The sequence below is a fragment of the Centruroides sculpturatus genome, unplaced genomic scaffold (assembly GCF_000671375.1).
Source record: "Centruroides sculpturatus isolate CEXI.00-Female unplaced genomic scaffold, Cexi_2.0 scaffold814, whole genome shotgun sequence".
In the NCBI taxonomy this organism is placed as follows: Eukaryota; Metazoa; Arthropoda; class Arachnida; order Scorpiones; family Buthidae; genus Centruroides; species Centruroides sculpturatus.
Window position 1 is genome coordinate 388,757 of NW_019384989.1, and position 8,343 is coordinate 397,099.

The 8,343-nt window shown below is 28.7% G+C and overlaps 1 long non-coding RNA gene across 3 annotated transcripts; it reads right to left on the bottom strand.

Annotated features, from left to right (window-relative positions):
- Nucleotides 1–542: 542 nt before the first annotated feature.
- On the bottom strand, nucleotides 543–2,963 carry LOC111632965. Of its 3 annotated transcripts, none has more exons than XR_002757975.1 (3): nucleotides 2,775–2,963; nucleotides 1,109–1,390; nucleotides 543–758 (listed from the first exon to the last, which is right to left on the bottom strand). It is a non-coding gene; the product is annotated as an uncharacterized LOC111632965 (long non-coding RNA). The 3 variants fall into 3 exon arrangements; XR_002757976.1 differs by lacking the exon at nucleotides 2,775–2,963 and adding an exon at nucleotides 1,666–1,728; XR_002757974.1 differs by lacking the exon at nucleotides 2,775–2,963 and adding an exon at nucleotides 1,621–1,683.
- Nucleotides 2,964–8,343: the final 5,380 nt, after the last annotated feature.

The following is an 8,343-nucleotide window of genomic DNA, read 5'->3' on the forward strand; positions in this document are numbered from 1 at the left end:
CGCTATTATATCGTTAAAAATTAGAAAATTATGCCTCGTTTAAATACTGGCTCCCTTTCATGGTCGTTCCAATGTTGCCAGCTAAAACACGTAAAAATAATATTATAGTAGCCAAGACATAGCCAAATATTGTAGCGCCACATCACTAGCGGAAATTTGAAATTTGCCAACTAGGACGGTCGGTTGACCGAGGTGTCGGTTAATCGGGGGTCGGATAATCGAGTCTCTACTGTATTTTGAAATTACCGTATATAGAGGTATAGAAAGACAGATGCAGATTATCAAATGACTGAATGTACAAACTTCAGATTATCAGTTTTTATTTTGCGTTAATACTTTACGTAAACAATGCTGTATTATTTATTAAATAAATAAAGATTACAGAATAAAATTACTTACAGTAATCACGTAATAAAGTCACCTAAAAATCTGATAAGGAGTTATAAAAATCTTTTACAAGCTAATTAACTTTCCTTACATTATAATATTCAAGTAAATTTTAAATAATTAATTTCAAAAAATTTCTTTATGTACCTTGGAAGAAGATGCTGTTTGTTCCTGTGGATGTACTATTTTCATGTGTGCTTTTAAGTGAAATTTATGTTTGTACCTTTTCTTACAAATATCACATGAAAACGGTATGAAAACGGTCGACTTTTCTCATGAGATAGTAGATGTTTTGTTAAAGTGGATAACCATGGAAAACTTTTACCACATTTATCACATTTGTGATCTTCTTTCGAGTTTTTTGGGGGAATCTAAGTATTAAATGAGTTATTAATTAGTAATTGCTATTTATTACATTCTAAAAAAAATTTAAATATTAATATATTTCGTAAATTCGTTATATTTTGTATGCATTATAATGGCTTATTGTTGAAGAAATTATTTCGTAATTAATATTTACGATTTTTACGGTAGAGATTTAACAAGTATATTTTTTAATGATTCACTGTAAATTATCAATTTTATTTATAATAATTAAGCCAGTTATATAGTCCATCATAATGTTATATTTTTTTATCAAATTTATTAACTTATAATATATTATATTTCATAAAATATATATGGACTTAAATGCAAAAATAAACATAAACATAATTCTTACAGTAATAATATCAGAAACGATTGCATGTGGATGTAATCGTTTGACATGTGATAACAGATCAAATTTTTTTTTTGTAGCATATCCACAGTTGCATTTGAAAGGTCGTTCTTCCGAATGTATTGTTTTGTGAATTGTTAAATTTCCAGACTGGGAGAATTTTTAACATCAAATATCGCATGGAAACGGTTTCTCACCAGTATGGCTTCTCAGGTGCACATCTAATTGCGATTTCCTTGAAAATATTTGTTTACATTCCGTGAATTCATGTTTCTGTTTCTCATCCTTTAAAAAAATATTCGTTGTGTAAAAGTATTTCAGATTATTAGGTTCGTCATTAATATTTTCAGAAATATTATCTCTTTATATCAAAATATAATAGTAAAATACAGTTTATGTATTTTTCGATAAAAATTAAAATTTTCCATTTTTTATTCTTCATAATTTCGAATGACAAGTGTCGTCTTATTAATTAAAAATAACGTGTAACAAAACACATTGAAAGTTTTACTTACCTTTGATTGCATTTAAAAAATAAGTAATTAAAATTTTAAATTCACCTTATAAATTTTGAAAAGATGAAAAACAAGAATGCACTACAACAATGTAAAATTTCGGAATTGTTTTGTCACATTGACGTATTGTGCTTATTTGTTAGCTTAAAAAGACAAAAATTCTGGCTGAAATTATTTCCTATTATTAAAAGAGAAACGGTGTGCTACTTAATTAAACACCAATACAGTAATAACTCGGTTTTAGGCGAAACCAACAAAAACCGTGACAAATTTTTTTATATCAATCAATCTAAATCCAATTAATTTATTCTAGATTAGGGGTGGCCAACACGAGGCCCGCGGAGCTAGGTCAAATGAACGTAAATGTTAACTTTATTGTACATATCACCAAAAGAACATTACGTCATGAGTTTATTCGTATCGTGTATTTTTAAATTATAGCTAAGAGAAATTTGAAATATCCTTCATTTTTGGAAAAATTCATAGATTTTTAGATATTTCAAATATCTTGCTATTTGACACTCAATGTTACTTAATTAGTTTTTTGTCCGACGCTAGGTGTTGACAAAATTTAATATGAGACTTCAGCTTTAGCTATATATGTTCTGTGGTCTTTGGCGTTTTCGGAAAGCTCGCAATGCTATCGGGCTCATATTCATAACTACCTTCAGTCCAGCTTGACAAAGTTCCGTGTTATTCTGTAGTTTCGTTTTATTATCGCCAATGCATCTGGATAGATTTTGCGATCGACGTTAAAATACATATTTAACATATTTATAATTACAATTCAAACTACTTTAACCAAGTAGCCTGTCTACCATATCGATTTTATAAGTAAGTAAACCATGAAACGTTGAAGAAATTCCATCAAGTTGGTTTGGAAGAGTTCTATGAAACGTATTTGGACAAGGATAAATATCGTGCGTTTTACAAACATGCTCTGTCGATGGTTTCGCTATTTGGAAACACTTCTGTGTGTCAACAGCTTTTTAGTCCCATGAAGTACATCAAATCACAAGTGAGAACACGAATTACTGATGTTCATTTGGAAAACTATTTGCGTGTAGAGACAACATCAGTGGAGATCAATTTTGATGCACTTAGTTCTGTAAAACAAAGTCAGATGTCTCAAGATAAAAATTTTCTTTACGTACTTTGGAAGAAGATGCGGTTTTTTCCTGTGGATGTACTATTTTCATGTCTCTTTTTAACTCAAATTTATATTTGAACGTTTTCTTACAAATATCACATGAAAATGGTCGTTTTCTTTCAGGATATATCAGGTGTTATATAAAAGCAGACGAGGATTCAAAACTTTTACCGCAGGTATCACATTTATGGTCTCTTCGTTTCGATTTTAGTGGTTTCTATTTATTAGACATTGAAAAAGAAAATTAAAATATTAATATTTTAAAAATGAAATTAAATTTAAATATATCTTGTAAATTTTTCTATTTTGTACATATTACAGACGCTTATTGAAGAAATTTATTTGATAAATAATAAGAACGATTTTACTATAGAGATATAACAAACATATTTTTACTATTTCACTGTAAATTACCATTATTACTTTTAACGATTAATTAAATTTTGATAAATTAGTTTAATTTTATTACTTTATCTGAATATATATTAACTTTAATTTAATAAATATGATATATTCTATTTCATAAATATTTATGGACTTAAATACAAAAATATACATGAACATAATTCTTACAATATCTTTAGAAGCATTTGCTTTTCGTTGTAATCGTTTGACATGTCTCATCAAATTATCTTTCGTGTTTGCAGCATATAAATAGTTTTGGTAGTTACATTTGAATGGTCTTTCTTTCGAATGTCTTTTTATATGTTTACGTAAATTTGAACTCTGGGCGAATTTTTTACCGCAAATATCGCATGAAAGCGGTTTTTCACCAGTATAAACCCTCACGTGTTCTACCAAATGCTTTTCTCTTTGAAATGTTTTTTTTACATATAGTACATTTAAGTTTTCTATTTTCATTCTTCAAAAAAAAACTCGTTGTGTAAATCATTATATACAGTATTAATAATATTTTTATTAATGTTTATCAAAAATATTTTATTTTCGTATCTAAATATAATAGTATTTTTTCGATAATAATTAAAATTACACATTTTACGTATTTTACAATTTCGAATCACGGGAACAGTCGCCAAATATAAGCAATGTCTTACAAAATACATCGAATGTTTAACTTACATTTTCTGATTTCATTACCAGGATTAATAATCCAATTTTAAAATTTAGTTTATAAATTTTGAAGAAAGGAGAAATTAATAATGCACTACGACAATGTAAAATTTCGCAATTGTTCTGTCAAATTGACATACTGTGTCTATTTGTTAGCTTAAAAAGACAAAAAAACTGGCTTAAATTATTTCTTGGTATTTTTAAACTTAGCACAAAAAGAAAATACATTCAGGGCTCTGTTCCGAATTAATTTCAAAAATTGTTTTTTAAATATTTTTAGAAATCTATTAAATAAAATAAATTTTAGTAAGTGTTGATGAAAAGCATTGAATGTGTTCTAAATTAAAGTGTTCTGTTGTAGTAACAACGTTGAGAGAATGTTTCAAAATTGAAGCCTGTTGACAACTTGCATTATAGTTGCTTTCTAAATGCACTTATTGAATAAAACATGAAAGGTTTTCTATTAAAACCTTTCATTTTTCATTTAATAGATGCATATAGAATTATTTTTTATTTATAGATGCATTTAGAAACTATTCAATTTGCTTATTTTCTAGAAAAACTAGAAAATAATCAAATTGAAATATAAATAAAGTTAGATAATTAGAAATATTTTTTTCATCTTTGGGAAAAGACTTTAGTGCTAATTTACCGTTTGCGAATTCCGACAGGAAAAACTATTAAATTTATTTATTTCAGAGCACATGATGGTACATGATACTTATTTTAAAAAATGTTATGCACTTTAACTGCATTAAGATCGTTTCCCGTGTTGAAATTGGTACTACTTTTAATGTTGAAAGTACTTTTAATAAGTACTTTAAATGGAATTTTCTGAATTAAACAATACAAATAATAATTGTGTTGAAACCAGTTTGATAATATAAAGCTCAGCAGAAACATTTAAACAATGAAAAGTTCTGAAAGTTATGGCATAAGAATTAAAATGCAAAGTTGAAAGATAGCTATATACCGACAGTTGAAACAGAGCAAAGGAAAGCTAATTGCCATTCTTGCACCCGGAGCGTATGCTTTCAAGGGTTCCACTAAGGGATATGTATGCGAGTAGATGATGGAACATTGTTCGCGTGTGAATGAGATAGTGCGGGTTGAAAGGCCAGTTGTATCTTTTAAGAATAGTAGCTATCCCTAATATAACTATTCCTAATATGATTGTACCTATTGCAACAAAAAAGTAAGGTAAGTAATGTTAAACAAACACCACTTCAGTTAGTTTTTCGTTGCAATAGGTACAATTCGATTGTGGTATTCTCTTGAATATTACAATCGCATTGTGGATTGTAGTTTTCAGTCTATATTGAGCTTTAATCTGCGCACATTATACAGACTAAAGCTTAATTTTGGTCTCTAACTTCCTTCCTTTATACCGCTTAAAGATGTAACGTTTAACTAAATCAATGCAGTGCAACGAGTTTAACGCACAACGTAAAACGCGAAGTTTTTCCTGTGACGATGCTTATTTTTCCGATTTATTATGACAATAACTGTCTTGTCGAAGAATTCCAATAGTTGAAGTCTGTGTAATTGCACTTTATTTATAGAATGAGTTATTCTGTCAAATTCTATTCCAGTGTTTTTTGCTTACAGCATTTAAATGTTTTATTTAACTTGCTATTCTTGCTGAATTTTACATTTTTTATCTGGTTTTTTCAGTTTATATCACATTATATGCATTTTTCTGTTAAGCATAACTTCATAATAAAACAGACTTCATAATAATTCTACATTCATTTCACTATCATATGAGAGCCTGCAGATTTTTCAGATTTGCCATACAGAATAAGTATTAACATTTACTTCAGATTGGAAAACATGTAAGAAGAGAGAGACAAACAATTTTTGGTTTCTATACAGTGCAGACAAAAGATCTAGAAACGCTGATTGTCAAATTTATACGATTCCAATTATTTTTCCTAAATGTATCGAGAACAGCCGAGAAAGAAAATGGGACATTATTTTATAATTGAGTCCAAAACGATGCAACGATTTTATTCGAAATATTTTAAATTTCATTTATTAATAAATCGATACATTGGTCTTGGAGATATTAACGATAAAATTCGGTAGATTAACGTTACACGTGTAGTTGAGCTTCACTGTAGAGTGATACCAAGTTCTGTGATACTTTAATTTTATTTCGTTTACTTACATTGTTTCTTAATAAGTTACCATCTTAATAAGAAACTAATCATTGTGAGAAAATAAGCATAATTTTCGTTTCTTGTTATAGTTAAGTTGTTGTTACTTTAGTTTAGTTATTCTTAATGTTCAGTCGTTTCATTTCGCGTTATCTAATGACCTAATGTGAGTCCACGTTTCTTCACTTACACTACTGTTAAAATAAGTTATAAATCTGCTACATACATTGAATTCTGTAAACGTAAATTTATTCAATTAAAACTATTAATTAATTTCAAATAATAATTTTTAAATTTTGTTTCGTACCAAAAGTATCGTTCTGCAAATGTACAATACTGTACTTTTATAAAATAATTTCAACAATAAATTAATTTATACGAAAATTTTTCAATGTTATTTCATTTAACTGTGCTGTGACTATGTCTTTAAAAATCAAATTGCTACTTTACGTGATGTTTTTCAATTGTAATATTCGTCAGATATTCTACAAATTCAAAATTTCTCTTAAATCTTAATTTTTTAATAGATTATTTTGTATGCTTCTGAAGAAACAAATTTTTCAATTTGAATGAGGTGAAGAAAATTTTTTTTTTAAAATTAAATAATGTAAACTTCGTTATTCAATGTTCTTGAATTGTCTTGACGTTGATGGTTTATCCGAATCCGAAGTATTTTCTTCCTCTGTCTCTAGTCTCCTTCTCATTTGGACAGAAATTTCGGCAGCGCTTAATACATCTTGATTTGTTGTTGTTTGATGAGCGAAGGTTTGACTGGAAGTCTGTCAATTTGACTTCAGCTTTACTTCTTCCGAAGAACTAATGTTCTTCGATGCATATTCAGTATATTGCTAAAAAAAATAGAAATACCATTATTAATACAATTCCATTTATTTCGTTTTATATTAGTTTATACATTTTATCAAAAGCATAATAATAAAGAAAGTTAACCATTTCATGTAATAACGGATTAATAGTTGGTAGATTTATAATGAATATTGGAATATATAAGTAAATAATATCATGTTACTCTTAAGTGGTGCACAGTCCATGTAGTGGTGATGGAATTTATAATTTCGAAATATTTACAGTTTAAATAGCCAACATTTGTTTTATAGATCAGCGATGTTCAACCAGCTGCCCACTCGATGTTTTTTTGCGGTTTTTTTAAAACAATAATTATCTTGTATAGATTTTTATTACAATGAAATATCACATGTATAGTTTAAAAAATTAAAATGATGTATAACACCTTACACGTACAATCAGAAATTAAAACAGTATTTAACGTTTTTAACAAAGCTTCAAATGTATTACATATACTATATATGTATGTGCAGTACATACTTTATATATATGTATTTAATCATTATGTTTACAACAACAAATAACATATGAAAATGGTTGTTCTTTTCTGAGATGCCAGGTGCTTTGTTAAAGCTGATAAACATCGAAAACTTTTATTGCATTAATCAAATTTATGATCTTATTTCATCGATTTTCTTGGTGGAATCTAATATTAATATTTAATATTATATTAAATATTAATATTAGAAAAGAGGTAAATATTGTAAATTAATTTTATATTGTATACATATTTGACTCAGAGTGAAAGAGAAGTTATTTGATAATTAGTATTTACGCTTTTTACGAACAAGAAATAATAAGTATATTTTTCACTGTAAATTACCAGTTTCATCTATAATAATTATATTTGTAGTTATGTGAGGCTCTAAACAGGTCCGAACCCTCACTAAAATTCGCGTTAAAATAATTGTTTTAGAGAAAAAAATATAGTAGTTAGAAATATACTTTTATTTTATGAAAACGCGACGCTAACTTTTAAACAGTAGAAGAATGTAAGTCCGTCGACCATATCCGGTTGGAGATCGAATTAAACTTCCATTTTTACCTCTCCCGCGCCCCGAAAGGTTTCGAATTGTCATCAGGTGACGAGGAGAGACCAATCGGGAAGGGGAATCTGAGAGAAAACGGATAAAACCCCAAAAATTCAAGGACGCGACGGCTTCTTCTTCCGAAAGTTCCGGGTGACGGATCTACTGTTGTGTGTGTGTCTCGCACTCATCTTCGTCTCCATCTCCCGACCTCGGATCGGCATCTTTCCGTCAACGGAAGTCGACTGCATCGTCCTGGATTCATGGAGACGTGATGGAATTGTTCATTTGCGAACAAGAGACACTGCTTCAAAATGAGACTATCTTGGAATTCGAGAGGAAGACCCAGTGGCCGCAGCCGACGTAGAACTTCCAAGATCACGAAAAGCTTGTAAGCTTCTTTCGTGTTTAATAAACGGTTGTGTTGTTTGTAAACGAAACATCTATCTCT